Source organism: Salmo salar, chromosome 02 (genome assembly GCF_965601325.2).
Source record: "Salmo salar chromosome 02, fSalSal1, whole genome shotgun sequence".
Classification (NCBI taxonomy): Eukaryota; Metazoa; Chordata; class Actinopteri; order Salmoniformes; family Salmonidae; genus Salmo; species Salmo salar.
The window spans coordinates 44211361-44219573 of NC_138292.1; the positions used below are offsets into that span (position 1 = coordinate 44211361).

Below are 8213 nucleotides of genomic sequence, written 5' to 3' on the forward strand. Positions count from 1 at the left end.
GGATTCACATCTACATCTCAACCAAAAATCTAATTCAAAGAATATGACTAAATCAAAATGTAAATGCACTTTAAAGTTGAATTAGATTTTTGGTTGAGGTGGAGATGTGAATCCAACATATCAGTTGTTCATTTGTAGACAAACACGATAGCACATTGATAATAGTCTGTGACATATCATAGCTAAGCAGGACTGGGTTTGCTTAAAACCCTGAATGGAAGACAAAATGATAGCTGTAGATCAATTCTTTAGTAGGAAGTTCTGCCCTCAGCATATAGTTTTTTTTCTGATAGTGGATATGACGTTGAAGATCTGACGTTGTTTTAAAGGTATGAATTCAACATGTTATACACAAGGTTTGTCTATGTTGTAATTAGGTTACCATGATAACGTAATTATGTGGTTGAAATTTTATCAAAACAACAAAAAGATGATTATTTTTTTTAAATCCAATGTAGATTCCAAGTCACAATACGTTAACAAATTACATTGAAACAACATTGATTCAACCAGTTTATGCCCAGTGGGTAGAACGCAATAATCCTATCAGTTTCCATATGGAAGCTGAATTGACATTTTAATGGACCTTTTGATTTAATTCCATCCTCAGTGAAGGTCCACAGAGATGTGACTGACTTCACTAATGACTTCACTAATGACTAACGCATGACCACAAGGCAGTCCTAGATACTCTCCACTCTCAGTGCAACGGAAAACGAACGGAAAACTAAAACTTATTGGACAAGTTCAGATACAGTTACTCCCCATTTCTCACTTTTTCTGAACGTTTTGTTCCGTTCTGTGCCTACTGAACCTGCCCCCGATATCAGGACTACTGTTGACCTATAAAACGTATCTTATGAGGTGAGTTCCATATCCTTACACTGTAGGTCAATAATTATTCTTTGTATCTATGTACATTGGTTTACTGTGAAAAGTGACGATCGTGTCACCATCCCTGATGACATGCAATGGCATGACTTTCCAGAAATCAATACCTGAAAATATGTGGGCTTTAGAAAATGCAGTTGAAAACACACAACATAATTGTTACTATTATTTAATCAACTTTTCAAGAATGTCGGAGTATCCTTCACAAAGACAGCAGTTCCTGTAAGCCTTTTCCTTCCTGTCTATTCTTTCATCTTTTCATAAAATTCGATGGTATTATGTTTCAGATGTTTACGCCTCGGTCTATCATAAATGATTTTCTCTCTCGCTCTCAGTCACACAACGTGCACGCACACCCACAGACAGACATTCAGACAGACATTGTTTTGCTATCCTTGTGGGTACCAAACAATTGATTCCTGTATAATGCCGGGTGTCTATCCGGAACTAGTACACTATACGTGTGGTATATACGGACATCATTAGGCATGACACAATGTATAGAATCCCAATGGCGAAGTAAACATTGGACATTTTACACCTGCAGTAACGTTGTCCCTTCATCACGCACACGTTGCATGGTGTCAAAGTGGTGAAGTGGCACAGGGATTGTGCCGCATCGACCAGCTGGTTTTCAATGAAAATATCACGGACAACTGGGAAAAGTTTGAGAAGGAATGGCGAAGACCTGCGTTGCAGTATATATCGGACAAGACAAAGTTCAATCGTACACTACTAAACTTGGCTGGACCAGACGCAGTGGACAAGTCGGGAGTATTCGTCTTTGTAGAGGGGACCAAGTGTGGTAGGTCCAGGCAAGCACGAATACAAGAGCAACCATCTGGCAGCTATGCTAACAGTAACAGATACCATACTAATGCATATCAACCTAGAGCACAGAACTTCAGCAGAATTAATGATCTGGAATGTAAACTTGAATATGAAGCTGGTGATACATTCTACTGTGAAAGTGTCGATCTGATCACTAAAAAGGGGAAGATACTCGCTACTCTGACAGTAAGCCAAGCTCAACATGAAAGTGGATACTGGTGCTTAAGTGCAATGTACTATCTAGAGAGATGTGGAAAGACATTGAACCTACTGTAACTGTTAATACTGCTGAAAAAGTTAACCTGGTGGCCTATGGGTGGCAGGGACGCTGCTGGGATATATGCAGAGTATGCAGAGTGACACCTACTCCCGTTGCCTGCTGCTTGGATCCCACCCAGCGATCTGCTCTCCGTCTTCCCTGGCCTGGCCTTTTCAGTTCGCTGCAGCTAGCGACTGGAACGAACTTTTAAAAAGAAACACTCCAACTGGACAGTTTTATCTCCATCTCTACATTCAAAGACTCAATAATGGACACTCTTATTGACACTTGTCTCTACCTTTTTGCCCTTTGTTAGGCACAGACAGCAGCACAGTGTTTGTACCATGTTTGTGCTGCTGCCATGTTGTGTTGCTGCCATGCTGTGTTGTCATGTGTTGCTGCCATGCTGTGTTGTCTTAGGTCTCTTATGTAGTATTGTGGTCCCAGCCACCGTCCCCGCAAAAGGCCTTTTGCCGCTTGGTAGGCCGTCATTGTAAATAATATTATTTTTCTTAATTGACTTGCCTAGTTAAATATAAGTAAATAAATACAGAGAGCACAGCCACCCTCCATTGCACTCAAGGGGACTTTACCTTTTCATGTTGTTGACCAGGACGTGAAACCACTTCTAGGGTTGCCAGAGAGCATAGCACTGGGTTGTATACAACTAGGTCCTGATGTACAAATGCTGCAGAAACAGGCCCCAGAGGTCCAGGAGTATAGTGACCTGTTTAACATTGAAGATATTGGCAAACTACAAGTGGTGTATCACATAAAACTGGATGAGTTTGTTTTTGACACAGTCTGTGCACCCAGAAAGGTGCCAGTAGCTATTAAAGAGAAAGTGGTCAAAGGGCTTGACAGAAGGTTGGGGTTAGGTGTTGTAATCCCAGAGAATGTAGCCACAAAGTGGGTTTCCGCCATGGACCCAGTGCACCTGAACAAAGCTCTGCTATGGCCACACCACCCCATGAAAACTATAGAACAGGTCATTGCAGACATGTTGGGTGCAAACATTTAAAGCATTCTTGATTCAAAATGTGGATTCTGGCAGATTCCTCTCAATGACAGTTCATCTAAACTAACCACATTCATGTCTCTTGTTGGTTCAGGTTCCTCCGCATGCCGTACGGCATCTCCACTGGCAGTGAGGTCTTCCAGAGATCGATGGAGCATCTGTTTGCTGGGCAGCCATGTAAGATAGTGGACGACATCCTGGTGTGGGGGACACACACTGGATGAACACGATGAGCGCCTCAAACAGGTCCTCAACAGGATTAGGGCTGTCAACGTGAAGCTGAATCCAGAGAAGTGCAGATTCAGGCTCCATAACATTCCCTACGTCGGGCAACTTCTCACAGCCAACAGAGTGAAACCTGACCTGGAAAAGACAGGCCATCATGCAGATGCCCAAGCCAGCAGAAAAGCAGACACTGCAGCACTTTCTGGGTCTGACTAACTATCTAAGTTCACGCCACAATACAGTGAGGTGATGGGGCTCCTCTATCAGGATACTGAATGATGCTGTAAGGAGCAACATGACACTGCCCTGACCAAACTGAAAGAGTTGCTGTCGAAGTACTGGAGCACCGGTTAGCTATGATGTGGGCAAACCAGTGATGATATCTGCAGATGCATCCCAGCATGGTCTCGGAGAAATATGTCTACAAATAAAATTGTATTTGTCACATGCTTCGTAAACAACAGTGGAATGCTTACTTATGGGCCCTTCCCAACAATGCAGAGAGAAAAATATAGAAAAAGAATAACACAAGGAACAAATACACAATGAATAACAATAACTTGGCTGTATGCAGAGGGTACCAGTACCGAGTTGATGTGCAGGGGTAAGAGGTACAGTTGAAGTCGGAAGTTTACATACAACTCAGCCAAATACATTTAAACTCAGTTTTTCACAATTCCTGACATTTAATCCTATTAAAATTCCCTGTCTTAGGTCAGTTAGATCACCAGTTTATTTTAAGAATGTGAAATGTCAGGATAATAGTAGAGAGAATGATTTATTTCAGCTTTTAATTCTTTCATCACATTCCCCCTGGATCAGAAGTTTACATACACTTAGTATTTGGTAGCATTGCCTTTAAATTGTTTAACTTGGGTCAAACGTTCAGGTAGCCTTCCACAAGCTTTCCACAATAAGTTTTGGTGAATTTTGGCCCATTCCTCCTGACAGAGCTGGTGTAACTGAGTCAGGTTTGTAGGCCTCCTTGCTCACACACGCTTTATCAGTTCTGCCCACACATTTTCTATAGGATTGAGGTCAAGGCTTGTGATGGCCACTCCAATACCTTGACTTTGTTGTCCTTAAGCCATTTTGCCACAACTTTGGAAGTATGGTTTGGGTCATTGTCCATTTGGAAGACCCATTTGCGACCAAGCTTTAACTTCCTGACTGATGTCTTGAGATGTAGCTTCAATATATCCACATAATTTTCCTTCCTCGTGTTGCCATCTATTTTGTGAAGAAGCACCAGTCCCTCCTGCAGCAAAGCACCCCCAGAGCATGATGCTGCCACCCCCATGCTACACGGTTGGGATGGTGTTCTTCGGCTTGCAAGCCTCCCCCTTTTTCCTCCAAACATAACGATGGTCATTATGGCCAAACAGTTGAATTTTTGTTTCATCAGACCAGAGGACATTTCTCCAAAAAGTACGATCTTTGTGCCCATGTGCAGTTGCAAACCGTAGTCTGGCTTTTTTATTGCAGTTTTGGAGCAGTGGCTTCTTCCTTGCTGAGCGGCCTTTCAGGTTATGTCGATATAGGACTCGTTTTACTGTGGATATAGATACTTTTGTACAGCATGTTCACAAGGTCATTTGCTGTTGTTCTGGAATTGATTTGCACTTTTCGCACCAAAGTACGTTCATCTCTAGGAGACAGAATGTGTCTCATTCCATGAGCGGTATGACTGCTGCATGGTCCCATGGTGTTTATACTTGCATACTATTGTTTGTACAGATGAACGTGGTACCTTCAGGCATTTGGAATTTGCTCCCAAGGATGAACCAGACTTGTGGAGGTCTACACTTTTTTTCTGAGGTCTTGGCTGATAATTTTTTTCCCCCCATGATATCAAGCAAAGAGGCACTGAGTTTGAAGGTAGGCCTTGAAATACATCCACAGGTACACCTCCAATTGACTCAAATGATGTCAATTAGCCTATCAGAAGCGTCTAAAGCCATCACATCATTTTCTGGAATTTTCCAAGCTGTTTAAAGGCACAGTCAACTTAGTGTATGTGAACTTCTGACCCATTGGAATTGTGATACAGTGAAATAATCTGTCTGTAAACAATTGTTTGAAAAATGTATTGTGTCATGCACAAAGTAGATGTCCTAACTGACTTGCCAAAACTATAGTTTGTTAACAAGAAATTTGTGGAGTGGTTGAAAAACGAGATTTAATGACTCCAACCTAAGTGTATGTAAACTTCCAACTTCAACTGTAGGTATTCATCTTGATGATCGGATAGTCTCGAACGGAGATCATCCAGTTCTCCAGTGACTGCACATTCGCCAACAGAACCGAGGTCAATGGCGGTCTATTTGTTCACTGACGTAATCTTGTTAGAAGGCCGCCTCGCCTGCTTATTTTGCATGGCCATTTTCTCTTTCGAGTCCCGGGGATTAGGGCCTGTTCCAGTGTAATCACTGTTCTGATGTCCAGAAGCCGTTTTAGGTCATAGACATTATGTAAGGACAGACAAAAAACACGCAAAATGGCAGAATTGGTCAGGAGCCCATAAAAACTCTGCTTCCCTTATCAGTGGCTCCATCTCCAATGAGCGAAGTGCCAGAGACACACCTGCAGCAGGGGTTGGATTGAATTTGGCTACCAGAGGATTCAGTATGCATGCAAAGCGCTCATGCAGTGACTACAGGAGGACCTATGCCAACTGTTTTACAACAGTAGTTGACTGCAAGTGTGCCTCAAGTTTGAGCAGGCACGCACGGCACCACCTCAGATAGTGACTGGCTGCTGATGTTTCAAATAGGCCTAGCTTGTGAATCACTATCACTAGCTATCACTAGCTAACATGGGAAAAAAATCATAGGGCGAGCACAGCCTGTAGTGTGGTTTTCCACTTTAATTTTGAGTGTGACTCCAAATCCAGACCTCCATGGGTTGATCAATTGGGTTTCCATTGATTATTTTTGTGTGATTTTGGTGTCAGCACATTCAACTATGTAAAGAAAAAAGTATTTAATAAGATTTTTTCTTTCATTCAGATCTAGGATGTGTTGTTTAAGTGTTCCCTTTATTTTTTTGAGCAGTATATATAGTGAATGTAGCCTGTGTGCCATTTTTAAACGTATGTCGTTTTTTCTTGTTCTAGTCTATTAATGTTCTGTATGTCATGTTTTCTGCTTTCACAACAGCTAATACAGAGCCTAATAAAATACCAAATAAATCAACAGAATGATCAATACATCATCAACAATCCAGTTGACATCGGTAAAGTTCTCTCTTTCATTTTTGCTTCTCTCACCGAGTGAGGACGTTTATTGATGGAGATTTCCAAGTGACATCAGCTGGACCGGTTTACAGGAAATAAAAATCTGTAAAAACAATCCCACATGTTTCTGAAAGTATTTTAGTTTGTTTGGATGCATATTTTATGTGGTTGAAAATGAAATACCGTCAGCTTTTATGTCGCTGAAAGAAATTGCGAGTTTAGGCTACACAATAGCTCCCTGAGTGCGCAATCGCATTCTGTCAAGATGCTGAAATAAATAAATGATATTTCTCCAAAGTGTGCATTTGGTCTATCATTTTACTGCAAGAAACATTTAATTCTGCATGAGTTAATATTATAAAAGGCTACATGTGAGGCCTACAGTTATTGTCCAGACTTCAGTTACTATTAAGCTGCTATAATCTAAAATAATTTTGGCAGCCATACAGCGCCATTTGATAAATGCAAAGAGATGTCACTTACAAAACACCAAAAAGTGTTATGAATGACATCATTCATTAAGCCTACACAAGTTTTGTAACCTGAATTGATGCATACCAATGGTACCACCTGAACAAGGCAGCTAACCCCAATGTTCCTAGGGCGTCATTGAAAATAAGAATGTGTTCTTAACTGACTTGCCTAGTTAAATAAAGGTAAAATAAATAAAAATACACTGCGGTTTGTGCGCATCGGCCACTCATCTCTGCCTTGGCAAAATGTCAGTGTTAACATTGATCTGCTTAGCATTCTGTAACATTAAATGTTTTTAATCTTTGGAGCCTATTCCACAAGTTTTCATGTCTTCGCAAATGTTTCATGTGACTGACATGCAGTAATTCTAAATAGTGTAATAGCCTTTTCTTGAAATCTGTTTTAATGATTGTGATAGGATCATATTTTATGGAATGGCGTACCCCCACTATTTATTTAACTGGTAGTCGGCATCAGACCATTCCAGCTAACTTTCACCCCTGGTTGTCCACACATTACTGTACAATTCCCATTCAAAATCCTATTTCCCCTAACCCAACTCCGAACTCTAATTCTAACTTTTACACTAAACCTAACCTAAGCTTTTTTCCTTGTGGGCACCAACTGTCCGAAATTTCCTTGGTTTACTATCCTTGTGAGGACTTTTGAAAAGAAGATTTGAATCAAATGCAAATTTCATTGCAATTTGCATTTGAGGATTGTATTGTAGGCCCACTACAAGGTGACATAGACACAGGCTGTGCGACACACATGGCCAACATTTGTTTATTGTGAAGTAGTGATTTCTTCAGGATGTTGGTTGTCATGGAGACCATGTGCTTTGGTAAGAGCTTTATATAATCCACATTAGATAACATCAGGGTCATGTTCAGTAGGGGAAAAGTATTTTGAAATGGAGCGAAACGAGGAGGTACCGTCTTCACTGACATCGTGCCATTGAGTAAGAACACACATTTTTACTTTTTTTTAACATTCTTTGTCATTTAGCAGACGCTCTTATCCAGAGCGACTTACAGTAGTGAATGTATACATTTCATTTCATGCATTTTTTTTAATAAAAAAAATAAATTGTACTGGCCCCCCGTGGGAATCGAACCCACAACCCTGGTGTTGCACACACCATGCTGGTGTTAGAAACACCATGCTTTACCAACTGAGCCACAGCCTATGATGTGACTACTCCACAGGACCTGTTTATTTCCTGCTCAGGATCCACAACGTGCTTCTTTCCCTATATTGATTCACAGATACATAGGCTT

The 8213-nt window shown here is 41.1% G+C and overlaps 1 long non-coding RNA gene across 1 annotated transcript; it reads left to right on the forward strand.

The window, feature by feature from the left end:
- The first annotated feature begins 1391 nt into the window (after positions 1–1391).
- On the forward strand, positions 1392–3673 carry LOC145861348 (uncharacterized). Its single transcript, XR_014381066.1, has 2 exons — positions 1392–1696; positions 3094–3673. It is a non-coding gene; the product is annotated as an uncharacterized LOC145861348 (long non-coding RNA).
- Positions 3674–8213: the final 4540 nt, after the last annotated feature.